Genomic DNA, 16,730 nt, shown 5'->3' with positions numbered 1-16,730 from the left:
AGGTTAGAAAACTGACCAAGAATGTTGTACAACAGTCTAATAGCCTGAAAGGGTTAATGTTGAGGAGTGCCTCTCGACACTGCCCATTATGATGTTGTCACATGGCCTCAGGCAGGAGGACAGCTCTGGATCTGAAGGAGGGGGACTAATGTCGAGCTAACCCAACACAGTCCTTGCAACAATGGGACCCGTTCTGAGGAAGGGTCACCGGACCCAAAACATTAACTCTGATTTTTTCTCCACAGGTGCTGCCAGACCTGTTGAGCTTTTCCAGCAACTTCTGTCTTTGTACAATCATACCCGTGTAACCTGTACCTGATTACAACAACCTACATTGCATTTAAGAAAAGACTGTCTTCTTAAGCAACCAAGTAGTTTTCATCTCTCTTTCCAGACCAATTAAGATCCCAGACTAAAAGGAAGAAAGTGGCAGTAAATCTACCTTTCACCAATGTGATTGTGGTGAGGATCCATCCCAAGGCATGGTGAGCAGAGGAGCACATTCAGTGAGCTTTCAAGAAATCTTCAGACACAGCTTTCAGAAGGATGGTCAAGGGAGAAACAGCAACAGAAAAATGCTCAAACAGCTGACTGTTCAAGAACTGTCCAGAGTTTGTTGCAGGATGCTGCAAGGGCTGAAATACAGTCGATTGTAAAAAGCTGGGAGGAGATGTACAGCAGGACACATGACCAAGGAACTACAGCACTGGTCTCTCCATGTGGTTAAAAACTGCATTGGATGCCGAAGGTTAGAATTGTCATAGAATCCCTACAGAGTGGAAACAGGCCCTTCAGCCCAACAAATCCACAACGACCCTCAGAGCATCCCACCCAGACCGCTCCCCCTAATCTAGGCATCCCTGTATACTATGGGCAATTTAGCACAGCTAACCCACCTACCCCGCACATCTTTGGACTGAAGGAAGAAACCGGAGCACCCAGAGGAAACCCACACAGACACAGGGAGAACGTGCAAACTCCACACAGACAGTTGCCCGAGGGTGGAATCAAACCCAGGTCCCTGGCGCTGTGAGGCAGCATTGCTAACCACTGAGCCACCGTGCCTTTGAGTGAACAGCTGCCAGAGGTTCTGTAAGTAAAGTTTGAAATTTAACAGGAAAGGGAAGAAAGGATAGAAAAAACTTAGTATTCCAGCTGGAAATGAGAAAATAAAAACAATTAACAGCTCAGACCACGAGTCCCTGCCATGGTGGGGTGAAACCACTAATCACGACTACAGTATGAAAAATCAAGAGGCACAGAAACTAATTTAAAATAAGGTCATGAACTCAGGAACTGTCCAAAACCAGAAGTAAAGCAAAAAAAGGGGCAAATTCAAAGACTAACTTAGACAAAGTCTGTGGTAGAAGAAAGTTAAGAGACCATTCAGGCTGCAGTAGAAAGCGAACGATCCATTAATTGATTTCCATTAAAAGCTGTAAGAATTTATTGAGAATGTAGCCAGTGGAAAGTCAATCAGAAGAAAATAGAAAGCAATGGGGATTAGAAGTAGTCCTGCACTCATTGAGGGCCATCTATTGTAGGCATGTGATTCATCTTATATAGTCACAAAGGGTAGGATTAATTCAACAAAGCCACTAAAGAGAAAAGGAAATGCTTGTTAGGGACAGAAAGGGTGGAAATCATCCATTTCATTCGCAATGAGTGGGAATTCTCCATTTTGACTGCATAAATGAGAGCAATCTCTTCTGTACAGCAGAAGAGCACTGTTACACTGCAGAATTGAAATGCTATAATACAAGGAGGAAAAAGCACTTTTGAGATTCAGCAGAATTAAAAAGCCTTTAAAGTATGGACAATGAGTCATCATGCTGGGAAGACATGGCAATAAAAATAACCTGATTGTGAAAGGCCAAAAGGAGCAGAGATTTGGGCATTTTAGAGAAAATAGTTCTTAAACCTCATAGTTGCTTCAAATCCAGATACTTAGTCAGAAGCTGAACAAGTAAATATGCTTTCATATTCAGTTGGGACTATGGTTCACAATGTTATAATTGCCACGATATAAGAAACTACTGTATTTTTATAACATCAAGTTCAGCAAGTTTTTAATATGTTTAATCTAACAGCAAATAAAGTCCTTGAAAGAACAAGATGTAGCAGAAAACTTCATGCATGCGAATCCATAAAAATTAATAACCTCAACAAGCTAATGTGAAAATTTGACAGTGGAGCTTTGAAATCAAAATTTGTAAGAGATAGAATTGTTGTTGAAGCTATTGATGATACTTTGTCAGATTTATTAATGTTCAAAGACAACTTGACATTAGAGAATGCCATTCAAATATTGAGTGAAGCAGAAACCTGGAAGGAAAACAGATCAATCTTATCATAGGAGATTAGCAAAATCCAATCACTACTTAACATACAAAAAGATACACATGAGTAGAGAGAATAAGTGGTTACTACAGGCCAGTTTCAATGCTGTGGAGCTAGGAAACTGCCCAGGTATAATTAAAACAATTGGTCCATCCATAAAACAATTGGTCAATTCCAGTGGATGTGTAGAAGCAGGATAAAGTTAGAGTAGTAAAAATTCAAATACCTGTTCACACAAAGTTGTTAATTAGGTAGAAAAGTCAAAGGTAATCCTAGGGGAAATAGATGATCCAAGCCAAGAACTTTGGCAACGTATTTATGTCAATTGACAACTCACTAATTTTAAGTTTGATACAAGAATGAGTGTAACTATATTATTAGATAGTTTTCCATGGCTGAAGAATTAGTGTTTAGTCCCTCAACAGTGAAATGGCATGGTTTGGAAGATATACTACTGAATACTAAAGTTACAAGCGAATGGCTGACCCCTTACTCTGAGATTATATCTGCTGGCCCTTGATTTAAGGGGAAAACAACCTTTCTGCCTCTATCTCGTCAATTTCCCTAAGAACTCTGTACGTTTGAAAGGAATGGTCAAACATGGGACAACAGGTCAAATAAATTTGCGTTAAGGGACAACTGGTAGAAGATTTTAGACAGCCTCCTTGACTCATTAGAATGCAAACAGAGTACGGAATCCATTGAGATGAGCTATTTTGGCATAAGTGATTTTTTTTTCATCGTATGGCTAAGGGACAGTTGCCTCGCAGCCATAATTGGCAACATCCAAACTCAACAGAAGCTCACAAGTGACCCAGAATGTGTCACCATTTGTCAGTATGTGCTGCAGGATGCCTACAACAAAGGTCTAATACATTAGCAATGTGCACATACTTTGAGCAGCAGCAGTATTTCACGATCGTAGATCACTACCTGGTGCACTCCAGCTTTGCTTCAGGAAGATGGCCTGGAAAGGATTCACGGGACAACTCACCAGGTGCAGAGCCAAAGTCTGGTCAACAAGGTGGTGGCCTGACATCTCTAAAGACATTGAAGATCTCATAACCAGTTGTCAAACTTCTGATTAGGTAGGGCTGGAAGATATATATATTCCACTCCTATCATCGCTGAAGAAAGTTCTGACGGCCAGACTGAGCAAGGTTTTCAAGGAGACATAAATGATGAGAAAGCCAATGAACAGTACATTCAACTTCAGCTAACTAACTAATCACTTACCTGATGCTTCTCAAAGTGTAGTACAGCTTGGCAAAGTGATAGACTCAAGCTTGATGTTAGATGCTGAGCTGCTTTGGAATAGACAAGTTCAAACAAAGAATTTCATTTCCTTATCTTCTGAGAAAATTCAGCAGTAACAGTGCCAAGGAAGAAGTTATCCTCAAATACTGTAACTAAGGGAGTGTTATGGATCAGACGAAATTGCCCCAAAATATATTAAAATGGCCTAGACCATAACTTTTTCTTATTTTTAAAGGCAAGTACCAGACATTGTGTTCTAGATGCAATTTGCTTAGTCAAACTACCACTCTTGAAGCAAAACATATTTTATTCATACGCTATAGTTAAAACACAACAAAGAAATTGGAATAACAATTCTACTGGAAAACTTAACAGAAAATAGATTATTTAACTTCTAAACACTAACTGTTCCAATATAGTAACATCCCATAAACACACCTTTTGGCAAAGGCAAATTCAGCAAAATAGATTGTCCCAGATTCAATTCTACCAGCAAGAAGAGAACCCCTATCTTTTAGCTGTAACAGAGAGAGGAATAAGAACTTCCACATCTAGCTTCCAGAACCCAGCAGCAACTGCTGCTGAGAAACTAAAACTAAACGTCCTGTTTCTACGGGAGCTTGACCCCACCCATTCAGCCTGCTTCTATTGTTCCAAGTTAAAAGAAAAACCCAAAACCTCACAAATGCTTTACTTTATTGGCTCTGAGTAGACTGATTGGCAATTCTGTCTCAACCTTTCTTTATAAAAAAAACATCAGGCCAAATACACATCTTAAAACCATAGTATCGTCACAGGGGTAAATATATTGGTTTTACCAATGATGCATTTGCTAAGAATGAATGAAACATTCAACGTAATGAACAAATTGAAACAAAAAGGCTTGATGTTTCTGCACAGGTTTTCAGGTAGACTGCAAATAAAAAGTCTACTTGCACAGATGGAGCATGTGGTGTATATAACCCCATGGAAGCCACCATTGTGAAGGGACAGCCAACGTTCACAAATTTGGAATATTGTCAGAAAAAAAAAACTGCCTGGTTCAGAGATCCAGGATAGTGTGAAAAAGAGGGAAAATTGCCTGGTACTAAGTTGAGGATACTACAATACACATCTGTTTCAAAGGGAAATCATGAGATTTTAACAAAACAAAGTACTGCGGATGCTAGAAATCTGAAATAAAAACCGAAGTTGCTGGGGAAAGTCAGCTGGTCTGGCAGCATCTGTGGAGAGAGAAAGCAGAGTTAATGTTTTAAGTGCAGTGACCCTTCTTCAGAGCTGGTAGTAGCTGGAAAAAGGTGGTATATATGCTGAAGACAGGGGTTGAGCGGGGAGGAGTGGGTATATAGGTGGAGTTGGAACTCAGAGAGAGCAAGCAACAGTTGGCCACACAAAGAGATGGCTGATAGTGTGCCAGGGAGAAAGAAAAGCTGATGATGGGTGAAAATGGTTTGGTTGTGCTGAAAGATGCCCATGTCATGACAAGCCCTGGGCCGTGGGGCTGGGTAAATGACCTTGAAAAGGTGTTTGCGCTCTAAAATTGTTAAATTCAATATTGAGTTCTGAAGCCTGCACGGTCTGCAGGGGTAAATGACGTCATGTTCTTCTACCCCCCAAACCCCCCAACCACCACCACCCTCCTTCACCTGGCCAAGCTCGTCCTCACTCTGAACAACTTCTTCTTTAACTCCTCTCACTTCCTTCAGATCAAAGGTGTGGCTGTGGATATCTGCATAGCCCCCAGATATTTTCTCTTTGTGAGGCACATTCCTTATTCCTTATTCCAATCCTGCTCCAGCCCCCACTCACAACTCTTTCTCCGGCACATCATCAGTGCAGCTTCCCCCTTTCATTCGGAATTGGGAAAATTTATCAACTTCACTTCTAATTTCCATCCCTCTCTCACCTTTACCTTTTCCTCCCTTCCTTTCCTCAACATCTCTGTTTCCATCTCTCTGGATAGGCTGGCCACCAATATCCACTACAAACTCCCGATCCCCACAGTTACCTTGACTATACTTCCTCACACCCTGCTTCTTGTAAAGGCTCTACTCCATTCTCCCAGTTTCTCCATCTTGGTCACACTTGTTCTGATGATGAACCTCCCCGTAGGCCTCCAAAATGTTCACCCTATAGCTTAACCAACAATTCCCCAGCACCGTGGTTGATAGGGCCCTCAGTTGTGTCCAAAACAGCTCCTGCACTTCAGCCCTCACTTCCTTGCTTCCCTCCACAACAATGATAAGGTCCCCCTTGACCCCATCTGCTATCCCACCAGCATCCACATCCAAAAGGTCATTAACTGCCATTCTGCCACCTCCAGTGTGATGCCACTGCCAGATACATATCCGCCTCTCCTCCCTTGTCAGCCTTCTGCAGGGACCATTCCCTTTGGGACATCCTGGTCAATCTCTCCTTCACTCCCAACAGCCCCCTACATTCCCAACGCATCTTCCCATGCAGACACAGAAGGTGTAACCAGCCCTCCCTAGTTCCTCCCTCCTTACCATCAAAGGCCACAAACACACCTTCCAGGTGAAGCCACGTTTCACCTGCACTTCACTCAATCCAGTCAGGTGTGTATGCTGCTCACAATGTGATCTTCCTTCCACTGAGGAGATGAAATGCAGACTGGGTGACTGCTTTGTGGAACACCTACATTCTGTCTGCACAAGTGACCCCAAGCTTACAGTTGCCTGACACTTCAACATGCCATCGAGTTCCTGGCTAACATCTCTGTCTCGGGCCTACTGCAGTGCTCCAGCGAATCTCAGTGCAAGCTGGAAGAACAGCATCTCATTTTCCACTTTAGGACCCTGTTGCCTTCAGGACTCAATATCAGGATCAATAATTTTAGGGTCTGAACACCACCTTCCATGTCTTTTACCCACCCCAACACATCAGGCCCTGTTATGCCTTTGGCTATTTTCAGCAAGGCCAACCTATTTTTGCCTAATTTTTTTGTCCCATTATCAGCTATTTTCCTTCCCTGACTTAGTATCAACCCTCTCTTTGTCTACCTAAATGTCTTTCTCTCTCCCTGGGTCCGTTTCCACCTATCTGCTCACTCCTTTGCACCCCACCACGTTTAATCTGCATTGATATAATCTTTTCCTAGCTACTGGCAGGATTTATATGCATTTTGGAAAAGCAAGGACTGATCAGGGGCAGTCAACATTGCTTTGTGTGTGGGAGATCATGTCTCACTAACTTGATTGAGGTTTTTGAAGAGGTGACGAAGAAGCTTGAAAACAGAGCACATGACATTGCCTATATGGACTTCAGCAAGTTGTTCAACAAGATTCTGCATGGTAGATTGGTTAGTAAGGTTAGATCACATTGGATCTGGGGGAGCTAGCCAACTGCATACAAAACTGGCTTGAAGGCTGGAGACAGAGAGTGGTGGTAGAGGGTTGTTTTTCAGATTGGAGGCCTCTGACCAGCAGTGTCAGGATCCATGCTGGGTCCACTGCTTTTTGTAATTTATATAATAATTTTGATGTCAATACATGAGGTATGGTTAGTAAGTTTGACACCAAAATAGGTGGTGTAGTTGATAGCGAAGATGATTATCACTGAGTACATGGGACCTTGATCAGATAGGCCATTGGGCTAAGGAATGGCAGATGAAGTTTAATTTAGATAAATGCAAGGTGTTGCATTTTGTTAAGACAATCGAGGGTAGGACTTGTACACTCAATGGTAGTGCCCTGAGGTGTGTTGCTGATCAAGGAGACCGTAGGGGTGCAGGTGCATAGCTCCTTGAAAGTGGAGTCGCAGATAGACAGGGTAGTGATTGAAGAAGGTGTTTGGCATGCTTGCCTTCATTGGTCAGAGCATTGAGGATTGGAGTTGGGACATCATGTGTGGCTGTACATGACATTGACAAGGCCACTTTTGGAATACTACGTTCAATTATGGTATTCCTGCTATTGGAAAGATGTTGTGAAACTTGAAAAGGTTCAGAAAGATTTACAAGGATATTGCCAGGGTTGAAGGTTTTGAGCTATAGGGAGAGGTTGAATAGGCTGGGGCTATTTTCCCTTGAGCGTCAGAGGCTGAGGGGTGACCTTACAGATGTTTATAAAATCAAAAGGGGCATGGATAGTGTAAATAGACAAGTCTTTTTCCCAGGGTAGGGGAGTCCAAAACTATAGGGCATAGGTTTAAGGTGAAAGGGGAAAGATTTAAAAGGGACCTAAGGGGCAACTTTTTCATGCAGTGGGTGGTATGTGTATGGAGTTAGCTGCAAGAGGAAGTGATGGAGGCTGGTACATTTAAAAGGCAAGTGGATGGGTATATGAATAGGAAAGGTTTGGGGAATGTGGGCCAAATGCTGGCAAATGGGACTGGATTAATTTAGGATATCTGGTCAGCATGGACAAGTTGGACCGAAGGATCTGCTTCTATGCTTTATGACTCTATGACTATAAGTTCTTAAGAAGGATCACTAGACTTGAAATGTTAACACTGTTTTCTCTCCACAGATGCTGCCAGACCTGCTGAGTTTCTCCTGCAATTTCTATTTTTGTTTGAGATTTTGACTCATCCAGATATTACAATGGAGAGATCACCTGTTTCAGCAAGAAATACTGTCAGTGAAGGAAATCCCAGTGATAAAAAATGCGAAATATAAACCGAAAGAACTGCGGCTGCTGTAAATCAGAAACAAAAGCAGAAGTTGCTGGAATAGCTCAGCAGGTCTGGCAGCATCTCTGGAGAGAAATCAGAGTTGACATTTCAGACCAGATAAAAAAAGTGTTTCTATTTTAAAGAGGCTTTTAGCTATCACACTGTAAAGAACAGAATCAAATTCATTTGTCTCCACCTCAGAGACTTCCCAATCTTCGAAATCATCCTGGGCGAATAGGGAAACCTCCTAGATTTGTGAATTCAGATACTTGAGGGGAAATTAAATGGTGGTAAATTTAACTACATACATAAAGATATAATATTAATAGTGGAGAAAAAAGCCCTGGGGACAGATGTTGCACAAGAGTGTAAGAGTCTGGAACAGTTAATGTTATGCACTGTACTAAGTAACACACAATGTGACAATGTCAAACGGATTCAAGCAGGAGGGCAGTTCTGGATTTTGAAACAATCAGACGCACCATTGAGCTCCCCCTCATCATCTTAGTCAGAATTCACACAACACCAGGTTATAGTCCAACAGGTTTATTTGAAATCACTAGCTTTCAGAGTGCTGCTCCTTCATCACTTCATTCCTCCACTTACCAGGCGAAGGGGCTGCGCTCCAAAAGTTTGTGATTTCAAATAAACCTGTTGGACTATAATTTGGTGTCGTGTGACTTCTGACTTTACCCACCCCAGTCCAACACCGGCACCTCCACATCATGGCTATCATGGTCTTAGTAACAGTGTCTACTAATTGACATAACTTGGACTTGATTGCTATCATCCAATAAACTGCATCTTGTTTAAGACAAGGCCCTTTCTCACTAGTCCACAGGTAGTTTTCCTCTATCACACTAGGCCAGGCAGCTCCTTTAAACCTCACCCTGAAAGGAGGTCAGCGACAGCAAATCAGCTTGATGGATTTTTCCCCAAGGTGACTGCGGCAAGGATCTGTCATCCAACAAAGACAGCATTGGGATAGTCTCGATTGGAGGTAACAAAAGCATGGATAAGGATTTCAGAAGCAGGTTGGCTGAGGCAAATAATGTCATGGAGATGGATGTCAAAGGGCTAAAAGAATTGGTGGAGGGTGCTGGAGGGAAGTAAATCTACCTTTCATAGCTACGTGTGAGTGCAGATCCACAGCATTGAATCTTCCACCATACAGAGTATTACTGCTGATCAGAAAAAAAGCAGGGCAAGACAGGGAATTTCACAGCATTTAACTTACCTCCTGGCTCCCCAAGACATTTTACCACCTACAAGGCACAAGTGTTGGAATACTCCCCTCCTTGCCCAGATGAGTGCATTTTCAATGACACTCAAGAAGCTGACACCATCCTATGTAAAGAAGTCCACATGATCAGAAACCTATTTGCCTCCTTCAACGTTCAGTCCCACCACCACTGATGCATTGTGGCAGGTGTGTGCCACCTACAAGATGCGCTGTAATCTTGCCAAGTTTCTCCTGCATTCTCTGTGTTTGTTTCAGATTCCCAGCATTCACATGAGTTTGTCTGTGTTGACAGTCAGGATACGTCGAGTGTTAGTTCAAGCATGCATAAGCTTCACTTATTACTTGCTATCTGACTAAAGCTTTAACCCTTAACCAACATAAGCCATTATACCTCAAAATCCAGGAATGGGACAATAAAAACCATGCTACCATCAGATGTCTAGTAATTTACGCACTCAAAGTATGCTGCAGGTTTCTGGATTGGTGCGGAAGTTGTCTTCCAGTCCACAAGAGGCAAGGTTTCCACACTATTGATGGTTTACTCTGCTTTCTATAACATCACACAGCAGAGATTTTGGAGTTAGGATGAACAAAGTGCCCAGCGCACATCACCCAAAGACAAATCCAACAAATATGTTAGAGTAAGTGGAGCAGACAAGGGAGATGGACACAACGCAAGTTAGGCCTATCAGTATATCACAGATTTCCATCCTCAATCTCCTTTTATGTTGATGGGCCCCTGGAGCTACAACATCTGTGTCCAGCTGAGGAAAGCTCGGAGAAAGCCCTTGCTGGCTTTGCACTGCTGTCGCTTCTGTCAGTGTTTGCTATCGCTCCCTTACGAAGTGTGAGTCACCAGGTTAAAGTCAGTGAACAATAAACTGGTCCCACTGCAGTGTGAGTGACTGAACTGGCACGGTAAGGCAGGGGTTGGTGGGTGTGGGGGGGGGTAGAAATCACTGGACTTCCTGCATGAGTCAGCCTCAGCTACATCCAGGGACTATTGCTGTTTATGGTCAGGATCTGATAGAGAAGTGAATTAGTACCGACAAGAATTGGTGTAAATTGACATCAAAGTAACGATCATTTCCCATCACAGCTGCAATTCGGTTAATGTGGCAGAGTCAACAACAAAAACAGAAGCTCAGCAGGTCTGGCAGCATCCTTGAAGAGCAATCAGAGTTAACGTTTTGGGCCCAGTGACCCTTCCTCAGAGCTGATGGTAGCTAACAAAGTATCCATTTGTATGCAGAAGATAGGATCATGAGGAGGGGGTAAGGAGTAAACAATAGGTGGGGATAGAACCCAGAGAGAGAGAAGAACAGTTGGACTGACAAATGATTGGATACCGATCTGGCTAGGAGAGAGAATAGATGTTAATGGGGACTATGGCTAACAATAGGTAATGTATAATGGCAAATTATGTGATAACAAGGCCTGATGTGTGGGGTAGGGGACTGGGACATGGGAGAGTTCAGGCTTTAAATTATTGAACTCAATATTGAGTCCGGAGGGCTGCAGGGTCGCCAAGTAGAAAATGAGGTGTTGTTCTTCCAGCTTATGCTGAGCTTCATTGGAACATTGCAGCAAGCCAGAGACAGAGATGTCGGCCAGGGAACAGGGTAGTGTGTTAAAGTAAAAGGCAACTGGAAGATCAGGGTCTTTTTTACAGCAGAACGTAAATGGTCTATGAAGCGGTCACCCAGTCTATGCTTCATTTCCCCAATGTAGAGGAGACCACATTGTGAGCAGTGAATGCAGTTGGCTAGATTCTGGGAAATGCAGGTGAAGTGTTGCTTCACCTGGAAAGTATGTTTGGGCCCTTGGATACTGGGGAGGGAGGAGGTAAATGGGCAAGTGTTACACCTTCGGTGGTTGCTGGGGAAGGTGATGTGTGGCGGTGGGAGAGGTGTTGCGTGTGAAGGAAGAGTTGACAAGGGTGTCCCTGAAGGTGGACAAGGGAGGGGAGGGGAATACGTGTCTGATGGTGGCATCTCACTGGAGGTGGCGGAAATGGCGGCTGATGATCTTCTGGATGTGGATGCCGGTGGGATGATAGATAAGGAGAAGGGTAACCCTATCGCTGTTGCGGGAGGGGTTGAGGGCGGAAGTGAGGGAGATGGGTTGGAACCGGTTGAGGGCCCTGTTGACAACAGTGCTGGGGAATCCTGGGTTGAGGAAGAAGGTGGGCATTTCAGAGGATCCCTTGTTGAAGTTGGCCTCATTGGAACATATGGTGGAGTGTGGTGCTGAGATTTAATTCTGCCACCAGGAACTCTCAGTTTTTCCTTCTCTGATAATCAAGGATGTCAAGGTGCCACCTATCTCCAACATTTTCATCTTTTCAGTTTTTAGCTGGGTGAATGACTGCTCGTTCTCCCCTAATGTTCTGCATTTTCTCCTGAAATAGGGAAAATATATGTTTCTGATTGGCTGGATCTCTTCACCCACTCCTGCTGGATTGCATTATATGAATATAATAATCAAGGAAAGGCATCAAATTCTATCAGTATGAAGGTGAGCAGCAGTGACGGGTGCACAGATGGGAATTTGCTGAAGAGGAAGATTTCAGTTGCAAACTAAGTATAAAGCAATGTGATGGAGTTGCCTCAAGAAAGCAGTGAGTGATGGTTTGATGAAGCGACTCACCTAAACTCCAGAGGGGAGATGAGAATGACTGCTCTTGACATGAAGACCACATTCGACCAAGTGTGGTATCAAGGAGCTCTGGTAAAATTCCAGTCAATGGGATTCAGAGGGAAAACTCCACGCGGGTTGAAGTCATACTTGGCACAAAGGAAGATGATTGTGGTTGTTAAAAGTCAGACATCTTAAATCCAGGACATCTCTGCATGCCAACAAATTGCACCATCCCATTCTGAATGAAGCTATTACTAGATGTACAGTTCATATATTGAATGGAAGCCAATGAGTAAATACTTCATCAGCTGGAAAGAAAGAAAACCAAACTTCAAAAAAAGTGCTCATTGCTGCACATTAGTAGATATTGATAAAGCATTGATGATTTCTTTTTATATTAAATTATTTTTTGCATTGAAATCTTGTGTGCCCTATAAGGTTCTCCAATTATTTGATTTTCTGCATCACAGGAAATCTCAATCTATTGGTACCTTCTTCAAACATAACACTTCAGTTCTGTTCCACCGAAATCTCAGTGGCACCTACCTCTGACTTCTGTATTGGTTACCAGTTAACTTTTCATGTGCAGAGAAGGGCAACATGTAACCACCATCTCCTAGAGATATTCTCCTTTAAACACCAAGTTGTCCAACTTCATCCAAACCAGATGTTTCATCTTGAGGGATGAGGGGGAGATTTTGGCAGAAGGATCCTAGCTTGGATGGAGAACGTTTTCTGAATTTTGTTCTGAGCTGATTTTCACTGCAGGGATGGGGAGTTCCATCTCAATTTCAATTCCAATCTCTTGCTCGCCAGTTACTTGCTTCAGGGGAACAGAATTTGCCAAATGTTCACTGCAGCAACTTCCTGTCCCATTTCATATGTTCTAAGACATCTCTGGTGAATTGTCACAATCAACAAGATGACTAATAACATTGCAGAGCAGGGTTATATGTGAAAAAAAAAGTTGTTAATTCTGCCAGTCCAAACCCAGAGAGCCGCTTTTAATGTCTAAATACACACATAACACTGTTCTACATGCAATGATGGGATGACTCAAAACATGATCAGTATTTGCTGTTCAGATTGTTGTACAACATATTGTTACATTAACATATGTGGCCTTCAGATTTCTGATGACTCTTACTAATGACTAATCCTGCCATTCCATTGAATGTTAAATGTAATTTGCAAAGTTTGGTACAATGCTCAGTATTTATTGAGGAACCTTCAATGAATCATCTTCACAATAAGAGTTGATTAAAAGAATACAAATACAGGCTGTTATTTATTCCTCCACAGAATGTAACTATCCTAACATTTTAGAAATTAATACAGACACTTGATAGCTAGTACAGAACATGACTAATTCCATTGAAAGACCCATGATGTCAAATCTTTTCATGTTGAGCTCATCAAGGTAGAAATGCCAGAACATCAAAAGTGAAAGGGAACACCAGTTTATATTTTGTGAGAAGAGGATGCTGATAGTGGCTAGGTGACTTGATTGGTGGTAGTGTTGCCATGGAGAATGAACTAGAGAACAGTTAATTGCATCTACACCAGACCAGTTAGTGCTGATAGACCTGTGCTTTGCCATGAGGAATGTATCAGGGAAAGGCTTGCTCCCAAGCTTTTATTCAGATGGGAAATGCCCAATGTGTGGACATGTTCTTTCTGTTTCCAAATTAATGTTGAACTAACGACACATTGATTTTCAAATTCCTGTCCTTCAAATCATTTCAAGGTTACACTTTGGCCACAAACATCCTACCCACCCTTCTCCATTTCTGTTACCTCCCCCTGTCCTGTGACACTCTCTGAAATTTATACGCTTTCCGACTCTGGACTCCTGCGCATTTGCAATCTCGTTTGCTGATTTTTTGCCATTGTGAGATGGTACTATGTCTATTTACTGTGCACCTACTGCACTGGTATCAGGAGAACCTGTATAAAATATTTAAGGAGCTAATAAATTATTTTAGATAATGTGCTGCACTGTTTGCAGGGCGTACCTATCTCTGAGTTACCAGCTGCTGAAAACACAAAGCCACGTACAGTGCTATTTGTTAGGAAGGTCTCTCATGGATTATCTCTGAGAATTGACAATGTGACATTAATCACATGGTATTCAGTAATGAGACACATGCTTACTCACGTGACATTCGATTGCATTGCATTTTCCCACTGCTCATTTAATAGAATTGCTTGTACCTCGTCTCCTTATATCAGCAAGCCCCATGAAGAATAATAAACCTTTTCGTTTTACAGTGAAATAAATAACATCATTTAGAAACAAATTAAAAAACTGATAAGTAAAATTTAACTAAAAGCCATGAGTCACATTGCACTTAAAATAAATTTTCTCAGTCCAGATGCTGCCACACCTGCTGAGTTTCTCCAGCACCTGCTGTTTTATTTCAATTCTCCAGCATCTGCAGGACTTTGTTTTTATTTAACCATCTCCCTTTGGTGTTGGAGTAGGCAGACAGTGGCCAGTAAAATTCAATGCAGAGAAGTCAAAGGTAATATGTTTTTGTGGAAAGAATATGAAAGACAGTACAAAATAAAGTGTACAATTCCAAAAGGTGTGCAGGAACAGAGGGTTCTCAGTGTACATGTGGAGAAATCATTAAAGGTGGCAGGACAGAAGGAGAGAACAGTTCATGAAGCATACAGTTTTCTTAGTTTTATTATTAGGGGCAGAGAGTACAAGAGCATGGAGGTTGTGCTGAACTTGTATAAGACATTCATTAGACCTCAGCTGCTTCATTGTGTATCATTCACATTCAGGAAGGATGTGAACGTATTGGACAGAATGCTGAAGAAGTTTACAGGAATGTTAAGGCACGTCAAGTAGGGAGGATAAATTGGAGAAGTTGGGATTGTTTCCCTTGGAGAGGAGAAGAAAAAGGGAGATTTGATAGAAGTTTTCAATAAACCTTGCGTGTTCTGGACAGTGTGGACAGGGATAAACTATAACCATTCATAAGAAGGTCCAGAGAGAGGTTGTTGATTTAAAGTAGTTTGCAAAAGAAGGAAATCTCAAGTGAGAAATTAAACTATCTTTTTCACTCAGTTAGATATGCTGCCTAGAAATATGCGGGGGCAGATTCAATTGAGGCTTTCAAGGGGGGCAGTGGTTGGTTATATGGATAGAAGTAGTGTGTAATGTTATGGGGAAATGATGGGAAAACGGCATTAATTCATAATGCTCAGTCAGAGTCAAAGTGGATGCAGTGGGCTTAATGGCCTCCTGCAGTGTAACAATTCTGTGATTGTCCTTTCCCTTCAGTGACATTACCATCACTGGATCCACTACTGTTAATATCTTGGTGCTTCCCATTCAACAGAAACGGAACTGGACACAGTCATCGGAACACTGTCTCTACAAGACCAGGTCAGAGGTGAGGAATTCTGTGGTGAGTATCTTGTCTCCTGACTCCCCAATTCCTGGTCCATCCTCATAAGATAAAGTCAGGAATGTGGGGAAGTACATTTGTTTGGATGGGTGCAGCTCACACAGCACTCTCAACGTGCAACACCATCGAAGACAAAGCACTTCACTTACATAAAACCATAAGACGTAAGAGCAGAAGGAAATCTTATGACCCACTGAGTCTGCTCCACCAATCAATGAGATCATGGTTGATCTGATAATCCTCAGCTTCACTTTCCTGCCTTTTCCCCATAACCCTTGATCCCCTTCCTGGTTAAAAACCTGCCTGTCCAGCTGACTGCCCAGCCTCCCGCAGTAAACAGTTCCACAGATTCACTCCCCTCTGAGAGAAGAAATTCCTCATCTCTGTCTTAAATGGGTGACCCCTTGCTCTGAAATTATGCCCTCTTGTTCTCATCTCTCCCAGATGGGGAAATAACTTTTTCGCATCCGGCCTGTCAAGCCTCCTAAGAATCTTACGTGCTTCAGTAAGGTGAACTCTCATTCTTCCAAGCTCTAACGAATACACAACCTCAACTCATAAAACCATCCCTTCAGACAAGGAATCAATCTAGTGAACCTTCTTCAGACTACCAATGGCAGTTCATGTCCTTCTTTAGATTCTAAATGTATTCTAAGCGTGGTTTGACAAATGCCTCGTATTGTTTTAGCGAGATTTTCCCAAGACTTCATTCCCTTTGAAATAAAGGTGACTACTTCATTGCCCCTTCCCTATTACCTGCTGAGCTCAAATTTTTGCGAGCACTTTGACTCGTGACTCAGTCTCCTACCTTCAACATTCAATTGCTCCACCACTAATGCACAGTGACTGCAGTGTTCTATCTACAAGATGGAATATAGCACCTTGCCAAACCACCTTTACAGCACATTCCAAACCCACAACCTCTACCATTTAGAAGGACAACAGATGCATGGCAACATTATCACCTGCAAGTTCCTCTCCAAACCACACACCATCCCAATGGATCAATATTCTCTGGTGCAGCTTTGGACAGCAAACTGAGAGATGTCTACAGGAAGGATCCCAATATAACAACAAATTGACGGCCCCAACATCACTGGCAGTGCTGACCTTGTCTAGGTCTAAGACAGCGGAACCAGTCAGAAGTCAGCAAGACTTGGATAAGTATTGGAGCTCCATACTAGAGGATTCAGGCC

The 16,730-nt window shown here is 42.5% G+C and overlaps 1 long non-coding RNA gene across 1 annotated transcript in view; it reads left to right on the top strand.

Annotated features, from left to right (window-relative positions):
* Positions 1 to 15,522, top strand: part of LOC125485661 — a 36,230-nt gene extending 20,708 nt beyond the window's left edge. The window contains exon 4 of the long non-coding RNA XR_007264373.1: positions 15,466 to 15,522. This is a non-coding gene — a long non-coding RNA (uncharacterized LOC125485661). The remainder of the gene's footprint in view (positions 1 to 15,465) is intronic.
* Positions 15,523 to 16,730: the final 1,208 nt, after the last annotated feature.

The sequence above is a fragment of the Rhincodon typus genome, chromosome 21 (assembly GCF_021869965.1).
Source record: "Rhincodon typus isolate 14 chromosome 21, sRhiTyp1.1, whole genome shotgun sequence".
Lineage (NCBI taxonomy): Eukaryota > Metazoa > Chordata > Chondrichthyes > Orectolobiformes > Rhincodontidae > Rhincodon > Rhincodon typus.
This window is presented reverse-complemented; position numbering and strand designations above follow the sequence as displayed.